This window comes from Choloepus didactylus, chromosome 6, assembly GCF_015220235.1.
Source record: "Choloepus didactylus isolate mChoDid1 chromosome 6, mChoDid1.pri, whole genome shotgun sequence".
NCBI classification, from domain to species: domain Eukaryota; kingdom Metazoa; phylum Chordata; class Mammalia; order Pilosa; family Megalonychidae; genus Choloepus; species Choloepus didactylus.
The window spans coordinates 60644988-60660363 of NC_051312.1; the positions used below are offsets into that span (position 1 = coordinate 60644988).

General features: G+C 35.8%; 1 protein-coding gene across 5 annotated transcripts in view; it reads right to left on the minus strand.

The window, feature by feature from the left end:
* Nucleotides 1-15376, minus strand: part of PRMT3 (protein arginine methyltransferase 3) — a 186414-nt gene that overhangs the window by 145036 nt on the left and 26002 nt on the right. The gene's annotated exons all lie outside the window — the stretch shown is intronic.

Here is a 15376-nt window from a genome sequence, read left to right on the forward strand (position 1 = left end):
TTCTGTAGAATGAATAACTCTGCAAACAGAAGTTGATATGGTTAGTGAGTTTTTAAAAAACCCCAATGTCCATTTTCTAGTTATTTAACTCTCATATAAACATAAAGAAATAAAAGTGCAGATATTATATTTTCTCCTCAGTATCACACTGGAGGAAATACAACATCTTGTTTTTTGATACTATTTAGTTTTTAGCTGTGACACTTCTGAAGAAACTTCTTCAAACTTTGGACAAAATAGGTAAGCTAATAAACATGATGATATTATTAGAGCTTAACTTGGAACCTCTTGTTATAAAAACAGTGTAGAGCCTCTAACCTCTATACTCATCACTACTCAATATGAATTATGTAATTAAAATTACTCTGGCAGAATGTTGAGCCATTGTTCAAAAACACTGTAATTCATTCACTATTTAATTCATCAATAATTAATGAGAGAGGAAAAAAATAATTTCCAAATTATTTAGGGCCAATGGACCATATTTTCTACTTCCTTACAAGCCTCATTTTGCACTATGCTTTCAAAATTCTTCAACTGTTTACAAACCATCTTGCTAGTTTAAGTTCTGAATTAGAATTGAAAAAGAAAATTGGTTTCTTTGCTTTGGCAAGTTTCTTTGTTTTGCTTTCTGCTGCAATAAAAATTACTTAATAAAAACTTTTAACATTAATAATATGCAGATAATCATATATTAAAGGCTAAACTCATGCTTTGGAAAAGGAGAAAGGATTCAGTAAACATTTAAGATTCAGAACTACTATTTATGAAAACAGTCTAATTCAAAGTTCTAACTCATATTCAGAAAGATGAATCCCCAATCCACATTCAAATTACCTATATACTTCATTTAGGGAGCTGAGAACTACCACAAACTCTGGTGACAGCACCAGAACATATACAAAAAGATCAGTTCTCTTAGCCTCATTACTAATCTAAAAGCAACAGGGCAAAATACAGAATTTCAGATAGATCATAAAAACAGAGCCCCAGAGACAATGCCTTGGCAAAACACAGCTTCCGTGTCTACTACTTCTGGTTTCATTTTCCTTGGCTGTTAAATGGGTATTATAATACTTTCCTCAAAGAATTATTCTGAAGACCAAAACATAGACATCTACATAATAATACCTGGCACTGTCTAGCACTTCTTATGTGTTCAAAAGATACTCATTCTCCCTCCACTGAAAAAAAAAAAAAAAAGGAATCAAAGAAAAAATATTTCCCACAGAGAATTTTGCCAGATACTTTTATTTTACATAGAATAAACTTGGCTATGTAGAAAATAAAAGAAATCTGAGGGTAGCTCCTGAGGAGTTGCTTTGTTTCAAAAGATAGGAGCTATAGGATCATATTTACAAGCTAAAGAAAAAGAGCAGTGAGAGGTTTAAAAACCAACTGAGGCTAATATGAACTAACATTAATGAACAAACTTTGAGAGTTAAAGCTGAGAACACAGGTTATCAGGAGATAGAAAGATGGTAAAGATCAGGCATTTGATGTTCAAGGATTATAGAATTTCAACAGGATTGACTGTGTAGATCCAGAAATGTAGAGTGCAGTGCCATGTGATGGTAGTACAGTATTGCAGGTGCACTGACCAAGGATGTCTGTGAGTTAAGTTGAAAGAGGAGGGCTGGGGGCATGTATGATACCAGAGGGAAGTATGGATGTTAAAGACTGTGTAACTTCATGAAACCTAGAGAGGTCAGTGATGGTGACAAAATATAAAATGAAAAATGTTTTTACATGTGGGAGAACAAATGAATGTTAACCTTGCAAGTTGTTGAAAAAGGGATGGTATTGGGGAAAAAAATGTAATCAATGCAACTGGAGTTTAGGGTTAACAGTAACATTGTAATATGCTTCCATTACATGTAACAAAGGCAATATACCAAAGCTAAACGTCTGTGAGAGAGGGGGGTAAGGGAGGGGTACGGGATTCTTGGTAGCGGTGTTGTTGTCTGAACTTCTTGCTGTATTTTATTTTACTTTTACTTTTATCCTTTTTACTATTCTTTTGTTTCCATTTTTTTTTTTTTTTTTGAGTAATGAATATGTGTAAGTGCTAACTGTGGTGATGAATGCACAACTATATGATGATACTGTAAACTGATTGTGCACTGTGGGTGATTGTATGGTATTTAAATATAACCCTATAAAATTGGAGGGAAAAAATAAACAAAGGGACACAAGTGCTGAAGAGAACCTGGAGAGATTTATGCATTCACTGTTAGTGGGGAAGTAGAATGGTATAGCCTATCTGGAGGACAGTATAGTGGTTCCACAAGAAGTTAAGTATGTGGGTGTCATAAGGTCCTGCAACCTCATTATGGGGTTTATATTTGGAAGATCTGAGAGCAGGGACACAAATGGACATTTGCACACTGGTGTTTATGGTGAGTATTCACAATTTGCTATGGACAGAGGTGGCCTAAGGGTACACTTACTGATGAACAGAATGGTGAACTGTGCTGTATGTATACACAGAATATTGAGCAGCTACAAGAAGGAATGAAACTGTGACACATGCAACTAGGTGAATAGATCTTGAGTACAGAATTTTGAGTGAAGTATGCCAGAAACGAGAGGACAAACATAATGCCTCTCTAATATGGACTAATTATAATGTGTAAACTCTGAGAACTGAATCTCAGAGCACAGTTTATCAGGGGAACACTTATTATAATGGTCCCTAGATTATAAGCTCTTATAGTAGTCACATCTATTCCTGAGTTGTAATGGTTATCTCTAAATCCTGTGATGCTGAGCTCCTTGTGTATAACCTGATTGGTCTCGGGAACTTTGGGTATCTGTGTGACACCCGAGACTTGGAGCTAGAGCTTAGCAGCTATGAACGTCAGTATTGCCCCACACAACAACTGTTGAAAGGGCTGAAAAAGAGTTCAGACTTCAAATAGAGATACAAAGTAGATCTGGTTAGGACTAAAGCAAATCAGGCCAAAAGGTAAAGGACAATACTGACTGGGTTTTAAAACTACAACTTTTTTGCAAGACCAAGGGAGAAGCTGTTTATTTGGTACAGGATCTACATTTTCTGTAGCACATTAGATAATTTAACTTGCATGATCAGTTTGTTTGAACACCATAGGTGCATGGAGCTTTGAATGGGAATGGGATTTGGTGAGTTTGTACAGGCTGGGGTGAAATCCCAATACATCCCAGAATGATAAGGGCAGAGGGTAAAAGTGTATTTGAGGGGCCCCCCGAGGAACTGGGGAAAAATGCGGAAATGTTGAGTACCCACCTGGGTTATTGCTGATTTTCTTGCGAACACTGAGGACTGCCAATTTGGTGGGCCAAACCCTCTATCCAGGGGCTTTCCCTTGTGAGGCTTGTTGCCGCAAAGGAGAGGCTAAGCCCACTTAAAACTGTGCCTAAGAGTGTCCCCCAGAGAGCCTCTTTGTTGCTCAGACGCGGCCCCCCTCTCTCTCTAAGCCTACTTGGCAGGTGAACTCACTATCCTCCCCCAACATGGTACATGACTCCCAGGGCTTCGAATCCCCTGGCAATATGGAAAATGACTTCTGGGGATGAGCCTAGACCCAGCACTGTGGCATTGAGAAAATCTTCTTGACCAGAAGGGTGAAGAGAGATGAAACAAAATAAGGCTGAGAGATGTCAAACGGAGTCGAGAGGTCACTCTGGAGGGTATTCTTATGCGCTATATAGACACCACTTTTTAGTTTTTAGTGTGTTGGAATGGCTAGAGAGAAATACCTGAAGCTGTCAAACTGCAACCTAGTGACCTTGATTCTTGAACCTACATAGATGGTAGCTTGCACTGTGTGACTGTGAAAACCTTTTGGCTCGCACTCCCTTTATCCAGTGTATGGACAGATAAGTGGGAAAATAGGGACAAAAATTAGATGAAGAATAGGGTGGGATGAGGGGATGGAAAGATTCAGGTGTTCTTTTTTGCTTTTATTTGTATTTTGAAGTAAGGAAAAGGTTCAAAAATTGATTCGGGTGATGAACGCACAACTGTATGATGGCGCTGCAAGTAACTGACTGTACACTGTGGATGACTGTAGGGTGTGTGAATATATCTTAATTAAACTATATTTAAAAAAAGTAAATGAACAATGGGGGGAGGAGGGGAATGGGATGTTTCGGATGTTCTTTTTTATTTTTATTTTTATTTTATTTTTTTTGGAGTAATGAAAATGTTCAAAGTTTGACTGTAGGGATGAAAGCACAACTATATGACAATACTGTGAACAACTGACTGTACACTTTGAGTGATGGTGTGTTATCTGATTATATCTCAATTATACATAAAAAAAGATTATAGTAAGGTTAGAATACCAGGCTGCTTATAGGAGGCATCATTTAGGTGAAGTTTCAAGCCTAACAGCATATGATACTAATACCATCACCCGCCATTACATTGTAAGTTAAAAGGGGGCCAAACCTATTTCCAATGATAAAAGTATTGCAATTAAAAAAAAAAAAACTGTATCAAAAAAATAAATAAATGAACAATGGGGAGGTGGGATGTTTTGGATGTTCTTTTTTATTTTAATTTTTATTTTATTTTCTGGAGTAGTGAAAATGCTCAAAGATTGATTGTGAATGCACAACTATATGACGATCCTGTGAACTGACTGTACACTCTGAAAGACTGTATGTTATGTGAATACATCTCAATAAAATTGCATTAAAAAAAAGCAAGTGAGAAAGGATAACTAATAAAGCAGGGGGATAGAAGAGGCAAAATGGGGAGTTTCTGAACACACAACTAAAGGAAATTACCTAAAACACAAAGAGTAGGAGATTAAAAACATCAAACAATTAGGGAAAACAATAGACAATGTTCACAACATAGTTACAAAGGATAACTTCTTAGGACACTTAACTCCCATAAATCAATAAGAAAAGGACCAAATCAAAAGAAAAATGGGCAAACAACATGAAACATCCTAAACAAGATGAAATACCAATGGCCAGCATGTTTTTTTTAATGCTCAATCTCACTGGTACTCAAAAAAAGGCAAATTAAAACAAAGACATCATATTGACAAACTTAAAAAGTTCTATACAACCAAATTTGGTAAGGGGTTGGTGAGATGGGTACTCATACATTACAGGGTTTCCATGAAAATAAGTACAGTTACTATGGGAGACATATTGGCAACATCTTCTAGTTCAATCTATGTATATCCAATGACTACACCTCTTGGTAGTTCCTACCTGCATACAAGGGGACTTACACAAGAATGTATACTACAATAATAATTTAAAACCATCTACAAATTGATAAAAGAAATGGCTAAATTATGATATATTCATACTATTGCAGCATATGAAAAAGACTAGGACTAGCTAAATTTTCTAACTTGAAACTATCTGAAAGACAGGTCACTGCACAGGAGAATAAAGCTGGAAAATGGTATATACAATATAACATATATGTAAAAAACAATATTAATAGTTCTTCACTTTTGCATAAATATATGTAAAAGCATAGGGCAAAATAAAAAATTAAATACTAAAATAATTACCACTGGAGAGAGGACTGGCATTAAGAGTGTTGGGTAAGGGGTTATATATATATATATATCTTTATCTTAATGTTTGTTTGTCTTTTAAAAGTAATATGTATAACTTTGCAAATAAAATTTAATAGCTTTTTTTTTGCCTTTCTTTTACAGTTAACTTATTCAAGGCCACAAAAAGACCTAGCAATTGTTCTTTCTGAAACTGTACTCTAGTGTTGTATATAAATGTTAAATGGCAATATGGGGCGGGGGGTTATAAGAAGGACGTTAGGAAGTTTGACAGAGTTAATTCTTAATGATCTCATTTTCTCTGATGTAGGCTCAAAGATTATCTGGTTTGCATACAGCTGGACATAAAAACAAAAACAAAACAAAACTACATGAAGACACAGGAGAGATACTAAAAAAAGAGGTTTTGGAGGGCAGCCAACATTTGGAAAAAGGGAAACGTATTTCTCATTTTCATATCTTCTAGCCCAAAGGCAGGTTGCAAGTTGCAGGCAGCACCTAGTAGGGTGGTTAAAACAGCGATAGAAAACCTATAGTATTTATGGCCTGAGGAACTAGAGCACAGAGTTCGAAGACACTCAATTTCAAAGGCAATCCAAAAAGTAAAGAGCCAGAGGTGGGGAGCCCAAATTCTGTTTTCAAATTCAGACCAAATCTTTGATCCCCATGCACACATAAGGCAAACTCTAGACAGTTTAGCTAAGACTAAAAGAACTAAATTGAGTTTAAGCTATCACCCAAGAGACAGAGCATGAAGTTTAAATCCAACCAAGTTACTGACCAGGAAAAAAAAGCAAAGAAAATCTCTTCTCAGGACAAATATAACAGAATTCAGTCTCCACAATGTAAATTCAAACATTCAAAATGTCTATGATACAATTCAAAATCATATGGCATGCTGAGAAACAGGAAAATATATAACCCATTCTCAGAAAAAATAAAAAGAGAGCAAGACTAACCCCAAACTGCTGGAATTAGCAGGCAAGATATTAAAGCAGCTTTTAAAAACTATGATCAACAAGATTAAAAAAAAAAAAAATGCTTCTATGGATAAGATGAAAGATGTTGGTAGTTTGAAGCTCTATGTACCCCAGAAAACCATGTTCTTAAACCTTATTCATTCCTGTGAATGAGAACCCATTATAAGATGGACCTTTTGATTATAAAATGGACCCTTTGATGACTTACTTGAGTTAAGGTGTGGCCTGCCTCAATCAGGATGGGACTTAATCCTATCACTACTATCCTTTATAAGCAGAATGAAATTCAGACAGAAGAAGAGAAAGCCACAGAAGGAGCAGCCAAAAGCTGAACACCTCTGGAATCTGGACGAGTAGGAAGAGACCAGGGGATGTCATGTGATAAACCTTGCCATGTGATAAGCTAAGAACCAAGGATCACCAGCGGTCAGCCCCAAAACATCAGTCTTTAGGAAAAAGCAACAAATGGACGATGACTTGATTTTCACTTTCTTTCAACCTCATAACTGAGAGTAACTGAATTCCCACTGTTTAAGTCATACCATTGCATAACATTTGCTTGAGCAGTCAAGGGAGCTAAAACAATAGACAATCCAACAGACATAGATACTGTGAAACATAACCAAAAAAGAAATCCTAGAACTGAAGAACAGACTATCTGAAGTAGAAAAATTCACAGAAAGGACACATCCTAGTCAAACTGCTGAAAACCAATGACAAAGAGAATAACCAACCAGAGAAAATGACATATTATCACAAAGTGAACACTGATTTGAAATACTGCTGAATTCATATCAGAAACTAGAGGCCAAAAGACAGTGGAAATATCCAGTGAAAATACTCAGTAGAGCCCCACTACAAGATATGATGAAGGAGTTTCTAAAGGCTAAAAGGAACTGATACCAGATAAAAACGTTGATCTCTCTAATGGAATGAAGAGAATAGAAAATGATAAATATCTGTAAAATATAAATATATTTTTTCTTCTCATTTTAAAAAAAACAGACATAACTGTTTAAAACAAAAAAAAATAACATTATATGGTAGGACTTATACATAGATGCAATACCATCAAAACTATAAGATAAAGGATGAGGGGAGGGTATGTGTAAATAGACCTAAAGAGTTGCAATGTTTACACATTCAATATGAAGTGGTACAATGTTAATTCTAAGCAGTCTGTGAAAAGTTAAAGATGTATAACATAATTCTTAGAGTAAAACAAAAATAAAAAGGAAAACAATAAAGCTATAAAGTCAATAGGTAAACTGAAATAGAATGCAAAAAAAAATTTTTTAAATCCTTCCCCACCCCAGAAAGAAAGGCTGGAAAGGTGGAACAGAGAAACAAAAAACAGAGAGGAAAAACAGAAAACAACAGAATGGAAGACTTACAAGCTACTATAGCAATAATTATATTAATTATTAATGGACTAAGAACTTCAATTAAAAGGCAGAAACTATTAGAATGAATAAAAGGCAAGCTATAACTATATACTGTCTACAAGACATGCACCTTAAATCAACATATAGATAGGCTGAAAGTAAGTGGATGTAAAAAAATATATACCATGCAAACTGTAAGTAGGCATAAAACTGGAGAAGCTATATTAACATTGGAGAGAATAGGTTTCAAACGCAGAGCATAAGAAAGGGACATTCCATAACGATCAAAAGTTCAATTTATCAGTAAGACATAATTATAAATGTGCATAAGCATATCAAAGAGCTCCAAAATACACGACACAAAAGCCAAAAGAATTAAAGGCAAAAAAGGACAATCCTTCAATCACAAACGAAGATTTAAACACAGCCAAACTGATTTTTAAAATATCCGAAAAGACATAAAGGATCTGAACAACATTCTTCAGTACCCTGACCAAATGATATTTACAGAACACTGCAAATAACTAGAGAATACATTCTTTTCAATTGTACATAATATATTCACCAAGAAAGACTGTATGCTGGGCCATAAAACAAACCTCAATAAATTGTGAAGGACTGCAACTGCAGGGAATATGATCTTACATTACAGTGGAATCTAGTCATAAATCACTAATAAGATGCTTAGAAAAAAACCCAAGTATTTACAATTGAAAAACACATCCCTATATATCCCATGAGTCAAAAAAAAAAAAAAAAAAGAAAAGAAAGAAAGAAAGAAAGAAAAAAATTACAAGGGATTTAAAATATTTTGAACTAAGTCATAATGAAAATACAACCTACTAAAATTTGGGGGATGCAGCTAAAGCAGTGATAAGAAAGACATGGATAGCTTTAAATGTTTACATTATAAAAAGTCTAAAACAAAATACATAAAGTTTTACTATAAGACACTAGAAAACCAACAAAAAAAAACCCACAAATAGACAAAGAAAATACAAAGGATGAGTAGAAATCAATGAAATACAAAATAAACTGAGAAAAAATAATAGTTAAAACCTGTCTCACTGAAAAAGATGTTTCACTGAAAAGATGAACCAACTGATAAACAGACCAAGAAGAGAGAAGACAAATTACTAATATCGTGAATGAATGCAGCATTATCAATACATATCCTACAAATGATAAAACAAGAGAATATTATGAAAAACATTATTTAAATAAGTCCAATAATGTGGATAAAATGGACAAATTCCATGAAAAATGCAACTTACCAAAACCAACACAATATGAAAAAGAAAATCCTAAGAGAACTCTCTTTCAAGGAAACTAAATATTGTTATCAAAAAACTTCACGCAGATCAACATGGTTATGTAAGACAGCCCCTGGAAAAGTCTTTCCTCAGAATCAGCTAAAAAAAGGAGAAATTTTACTTGCTTAGAACTTTGGAAGAAGATACAGACTGGAAAACTCCACAAACGCTGAACTGAAGAAAAAGAAAAATAATCTACAAAGGTAGGTAGGAAATATCTGTCCTGAAATCACCAGTCCTTTCCACTCCCGCCTCATTCGGTCACATGCAGCTTGAATCTTACAGAGGCCTGGGTCCGTCTCACTACAGACACAGACTATAGAGCCACTCACAGCAGCAAGACAGATCACTACATGTATCCAGGCACAGGGACCCAGGGCCACAGAGATCAAGGATAGAACACAAGCTGCTAATTCATGCTGACTACAAAAGGGGCCCTGGGGATTGGGGGGAGAAATAGAACATAGAAGTGTTGAAAAGTGGTGTGCTTACAAAATCGTTTCTGTTGGATGGACCACCTAAACACAAAATGGACTTTTCTGGAGTGACCCAATCTAACCCCCTAGGGTGGGATACCCTAATGGAAGAAAATGGGCAGAAAAGCCTCACAGAAAAACAAAAAAGGGAGAAGGCATGAGGGTGTTAAACTGAATTGCTGTAAGACAGGCGGGTCACAGAACTGAAAAGTGTCAGAAAAAGGGGGCACTGAATGAGGGAGAGAATTTAAACCAATCATAGGAGCTGGGGAGAAAATTCTGTACAAAAATAAACAGATCAAGAGTTGTGGAGAAGAAACAGAAGAAAGGATGCTTTCTCCTGGAGGTAAAACAACTGCACAAAAAGTACAATCTTAAAAATTGTACCACATATTAAAACTTCAGAGGAGACACAGAATTTGAAAAAACCAATTGAAGAACTTCAAATAAATATCCAAAATCAATTCAAAGAGATGAAGGAAAATATGGACAAAGAGCTAAAGGATATTAAGAAGACAATGTGTAAGTATAAAGAAGAATCTGAAAGTGTAAAAAGAAACAACAGAAATTATGGGCATGAAAGACACAATAACAGAGATTAAAAAATGCACTAGAGACATACAGCAGCAGATTTGAACAGGCAGAAGAAAGAATCAGCGAACCAGGACAATCAAAATTATACAGGCAGAATAACTATAGATAGAGAAAAGAATAGAAAAAATTGAGCAGTGTCTCAGGAATTTGAGTGACAGCACAAAGCACAAAAACATATGTGTTCTGGGTGTCCAGAAGGAGAAAAGAAGGGAAAAAAGGCAGAAAGAATATTTGAGGAAATAATAACCAAAAATTTCTCAACTCTTATGAAAGCTATAAATGCATATGTCAAAGAAGTGCAACATATTCCAAACAGAATAAATCCAAACAAACCTACTCTGAGACATACTAATCAGAATGTCAAATGCCAAAGACAGAGAATATTGAAGGCTGCAAGAGGTGAGTGATTCGTCATATACAAAGGATCCTCAATGAGAATAAGTTCCGATTTCTCATCATGGAGGTGAGAAGACAGTGGTATGATACATTTAAGGTACTGAAAGAGAAAAACTGTCAGCCCTAAACTCTTTATCCATCAAAACTGTCCTTCAAAAATGAGGGAGAGTTTAAAATATTCACAGATAAAGAGAACCGGAGAGAGTCCATCAACAAAAGATGTAACAAGAATTACTAAAGGGATTTCTGCAGGTTGAAAGGAAAAGACAGGCTAGTGGACTCGAGTAGTGTAAAGAAATAATGATTGTGCCAGTTTGAATGTATTGTGTCCCCCAAACGCCATTATCTCTGATGTAGTCTTGTGGGGCAGACATTTTGATGCTGATTAGATTTGCTTGGAATGTGCCCCACCCAGCTGTGGGTGATGACTCTGATGATATATTCCCTTGGAGGCATGCCCCACCCATTCAGGGTGGGACTTGATCGGTGGAGCCATATAAATGAGCTGACTCAAAGAGAAGGAACTCAGTGCAGCTGTGAGTGACGTTTTGAAGAGGAGCAAGCTTGCTAGAGAGGAATGTCCTGGGAGAAAGCCATTTTGAAACCAGAACTTTGGAGCAGATGCCAGCCATGTGCCTTCCCAGCTAACAGAGGTTTCCCAGACGCCATTGGCCATCCTCCAGTGAAACATTAGCAAGCCAGAACAATGATCTTCAGTAAAGATAACTTAGAGGATAAATACAAAACCCGGTAGTAGTGTATACTCAATATACAACTCTACTCTCTACTTCTATAAAAATCAGAATACAATTCAACAAGAAACAGGCATATTTCCTGATAATGGACATGCACGATATAAAGTAGCAATGTGGTACAAAAACAACATGAAGAGGGGAAACAGGTTTGTGGGAACAGAGAATGTGTATGCTATTGAAGCTAAGATGGTATCTTCTCAAATTAGTAGTTATAGATATATGTTACATAATATAAACCACAGGGTAACCACAAAGAAAGTATTTTAAAAATATACGTCAGAAAGGAATCAGTCAGATAAATCACAAAAGACAATTATAATGAAAAGGAGGTTGCAATAAAGGAAAAGAGAGACCAACAAGAAAAAGATACGACATATAAAAACAAAAGGACAAAATGGCTGACAGTAATAACACTGAATTTTGATGAATTAAACTCCCCAATCACAGACAAAGATTGGTAGAGAGAATAAAAAAGCATGATCTAACAATATGATGTCTACAAGAGATTCATCTTAGACCCAAAGACACAAATAGGTTGTAAGGAAAGGTTGAAAAAAGATATTCTATGCAACAGTAATGAAAAAAAAGCTAGAGTACCTATACAAAATAGTCAAACAAAATAGACTTTAAATGCAAAACTGTTAGAGGACAAAGAAGGACACTGTATATTAATAAAAGGGGCAATCCACCAAGAATAAATAACAATCATAAATACCATGCACCTAACCATGGTGCCCCAAAATACATAAGGCAAACACTGGAAAAACCAAAGGGAGAAATAGACACCTCTACAGTAATAGTTGGAGCCTTCAATAAACCACTGTCATTAATAAACAGAACGTCTAGACAGAGGATCAGTAAAGGAACACAGAACCTGAATAATTCAATAAATGAACCAGACTTAATAGACATATAAAGAACAATGCACCACAAAACAATGGATATACATTCTTCTAGAGTGCACACAGATCATTCTCCACAATAGGCCACATGTTGGGTCACAAAACAAGTCTCAATAAATTTAAAAAGACTGAAGTTACACAAAGCATCTTCTCTGACCACAATCGGATGAAGCTGGAAATCAATAACAAGCAGAGAACTGGAAAGTATGCAAATATAACGAAGTTAAATAACACAACCTTAAATAATCAATGGGTCAAAAAACTGCAAAAAAGGAGAAGCTAAACCTGCTTATAATCGTGCCTAAGAGTCTCCCCCTAAGTGCCTCTTTGTTACTCAGATGTGGCCCTCTCTCTCTAGCTAACCCAACTTAGCAGGTGAGCTCACTGCCCTCCCTACTACAGAGTACCTGACTCCCAGGGGTGTAAATCTCCCTGGCAACACAAGATATGACTCCCAGGGATGAATCTGGACCTGGCATCATTGGATTGAGAACATTTTCTTGACCAAAAGGGGGATGTGAAATGAAACAAAATAAAGTTTCACTGGCTGAGAGATTTCAAATGGAGTCGAGAGGTTGCTCTGGTAGACATTTTTACATACTATATAGATTTCCCTTTTTAGGTTTTAATGTATTGGAATAGCTAGAAGTAAATACCTGAAACTATCAAACTGCAACCCAGTAGCCTTGACTCTTGAAGACGATTATATAACAATGTAGCTTACAAGAGGTGACAGTGTGATTGTAAAAACCTTGTGGATCGCACTCCCTTTATCCAGTGTATGGATGGATGAGTAGATAAATGGGGACAAAAACTAAATGAAAAATAGGGTGGGATGGGGGGATAATTTGGGTGTTCTTTTTTACTTTTATTTTTATTCTTATTCTTTCTGGTGTAAGGAAAATGTTCAAAAATAGACTGGAATGATGAACGTGTAACTATATGATGGTACTATGAACAGTTGATTGTACACCATGGATGATTATATGGTATGTGAATATATCTCAATAAAACTGAATTTAATTTAAAAAATTGTAAGAGAAATCAGTAAATCTTAAGATAAACGAAAACGAGAACACAATCTGTCTCAGCAGCAAAGGCAGGCTGAGAGGGAAGTTTATAGCTGTAAATGCTTAAATTAAGAAAAGAAGAAACAGCTAAACTGAAGACCTAATAAGCACACCTGCAGGAACTAGAAAAAGAACAGTAAACTAAACCCAAAGAAAGCGGAAGAAAAAAAAAAAAGATTAGAGCAAAAATAATTGAAATTGAGAATAACATAATAGGAAGCATTAACAATACCAAAAGTTGATTCTCTGAAAAAATCAATAAAATTGGCAAACCCTTAGCCAGTCTGACAAGGAAAAAAAAGAGAGAAAACATAAATAAATAAAATCAGAAATGGGGAGGGGGGCATTACTACTGACTCCATAGAAATACAAAGGATCATAAGACGATACTATGAACAATTGTATGCCAACAAATTAGGCAAGCTAGATGAAATGGATAAATTCTTAGAAATGCACAAACAACCTACAGTGACTCTAGAAGAAACAGAAAATCTCAACACACCAATTAGAAAGAAAGAGATTGAATTAGTTATCAAAAACCTCCCAAGGCTCTCTTTCCTCCATCAATGTCCCCCAGTTATATCAGCTGACATCCCTAGGATAAGTGGCTATAAATTTATATTGTGCCTCATTCTGTGCATCAGCCTCTGGATTTCCTTTATTGCTCTCACTCTGGAGATCAGATGTGATGATGTGGTGCCATTGACAACTGTAAACTACATCAGGAATGGAAGTTGGGAGTAAAGGATGTGGACTTTATCCAAAAGCCACTGCAAAAGGGGACCCCATCTCCCATGAAGTGTTTGTAGCATCAAATCAAAACAACTCAAATGCCCAAGTGATACAGTTTAACTTTTAAAGGAAAAGTTAGTATGAAAATATTTTCAGTGGAAAATAAAGCAAAGAATAAATTACTATTTACATCAATATTCAATTTATAATGACTTAAATTGTCTGTGTATCTATGAAATAAGCCAGTACCCTATTCTAAGCAAACTTTTAATAGTGGTCATTTCTCAGTGGTTGCATATTAAATAATCTTAATTTTATTACTTCTGCACATTCGTATATCTGAAAAACTATAATAAATATGTACTGCATTAGAAATAAGAAAAAAAAAACAAGCATTTGTTTTATAATAGTAGCTTGGTCATTATTGTTTATGGACCTTAACTATGAGTGTGCATTCTGTGTGTGTGTGTGTATGTATGGAGTACAGATATGTATGTCCCTTTAGTGGACACAATACATTGCTTAAAATGACTTTATTCAAAATTAAAAAAAAAAAAAAAAACCTCCCAAGAACTGATTTTTGATAAGGCCCCCAAATCCACTGACCTGGGACAGAGCAGTCTCTTCAAAAAACGGGGCTGGGAGAACTGGATACCCATATCCAAAAGAATGAAAGAGGACCCCTACATCACACCCTCTAAAAAAAGTAACTCAAAGTGGATCAAAGACCTCAATATAAGAGATAGCACAATAAAACTCTTAGAAGACAATATAGGAAAACATCTTCAAGACCCAGTAATAGGAGGTAGCTTCTTAGACCTTACAACCAAAGCACAAGCAACAGAAGAAATAGATAGATGGTGTGCCGGTTTGAATGTATTATGTCCCCCCAAATGCCATTAACTTTGATGTAATCTTGTGTGGGCAGACTTATCAGTGTTAATTAGATTGGAATTCTTCGAGTGTTTCCATGGAGATGCACCCCACCCAACTGTGGGTGATAACTCTGATTGGATAATTTCCATGGAGGTGTAACCCCACCAATTCAGGGTGGGTCTAAATTCAATCACTGGAGCCATATAAATGAGCTGGCAAACAAAAGGAACTCAGTGCAGCTGTGAGTGACATTTTGAAGGGGAGCTACAGGGAAGAGGGACACTTTGAAGAAAGCACAGGAGCTGCAGATGAGAGACAGTTTGAAGACAGCCGTTGAAAGCAGACTCTTGCTCCAGAGAAGCTGAG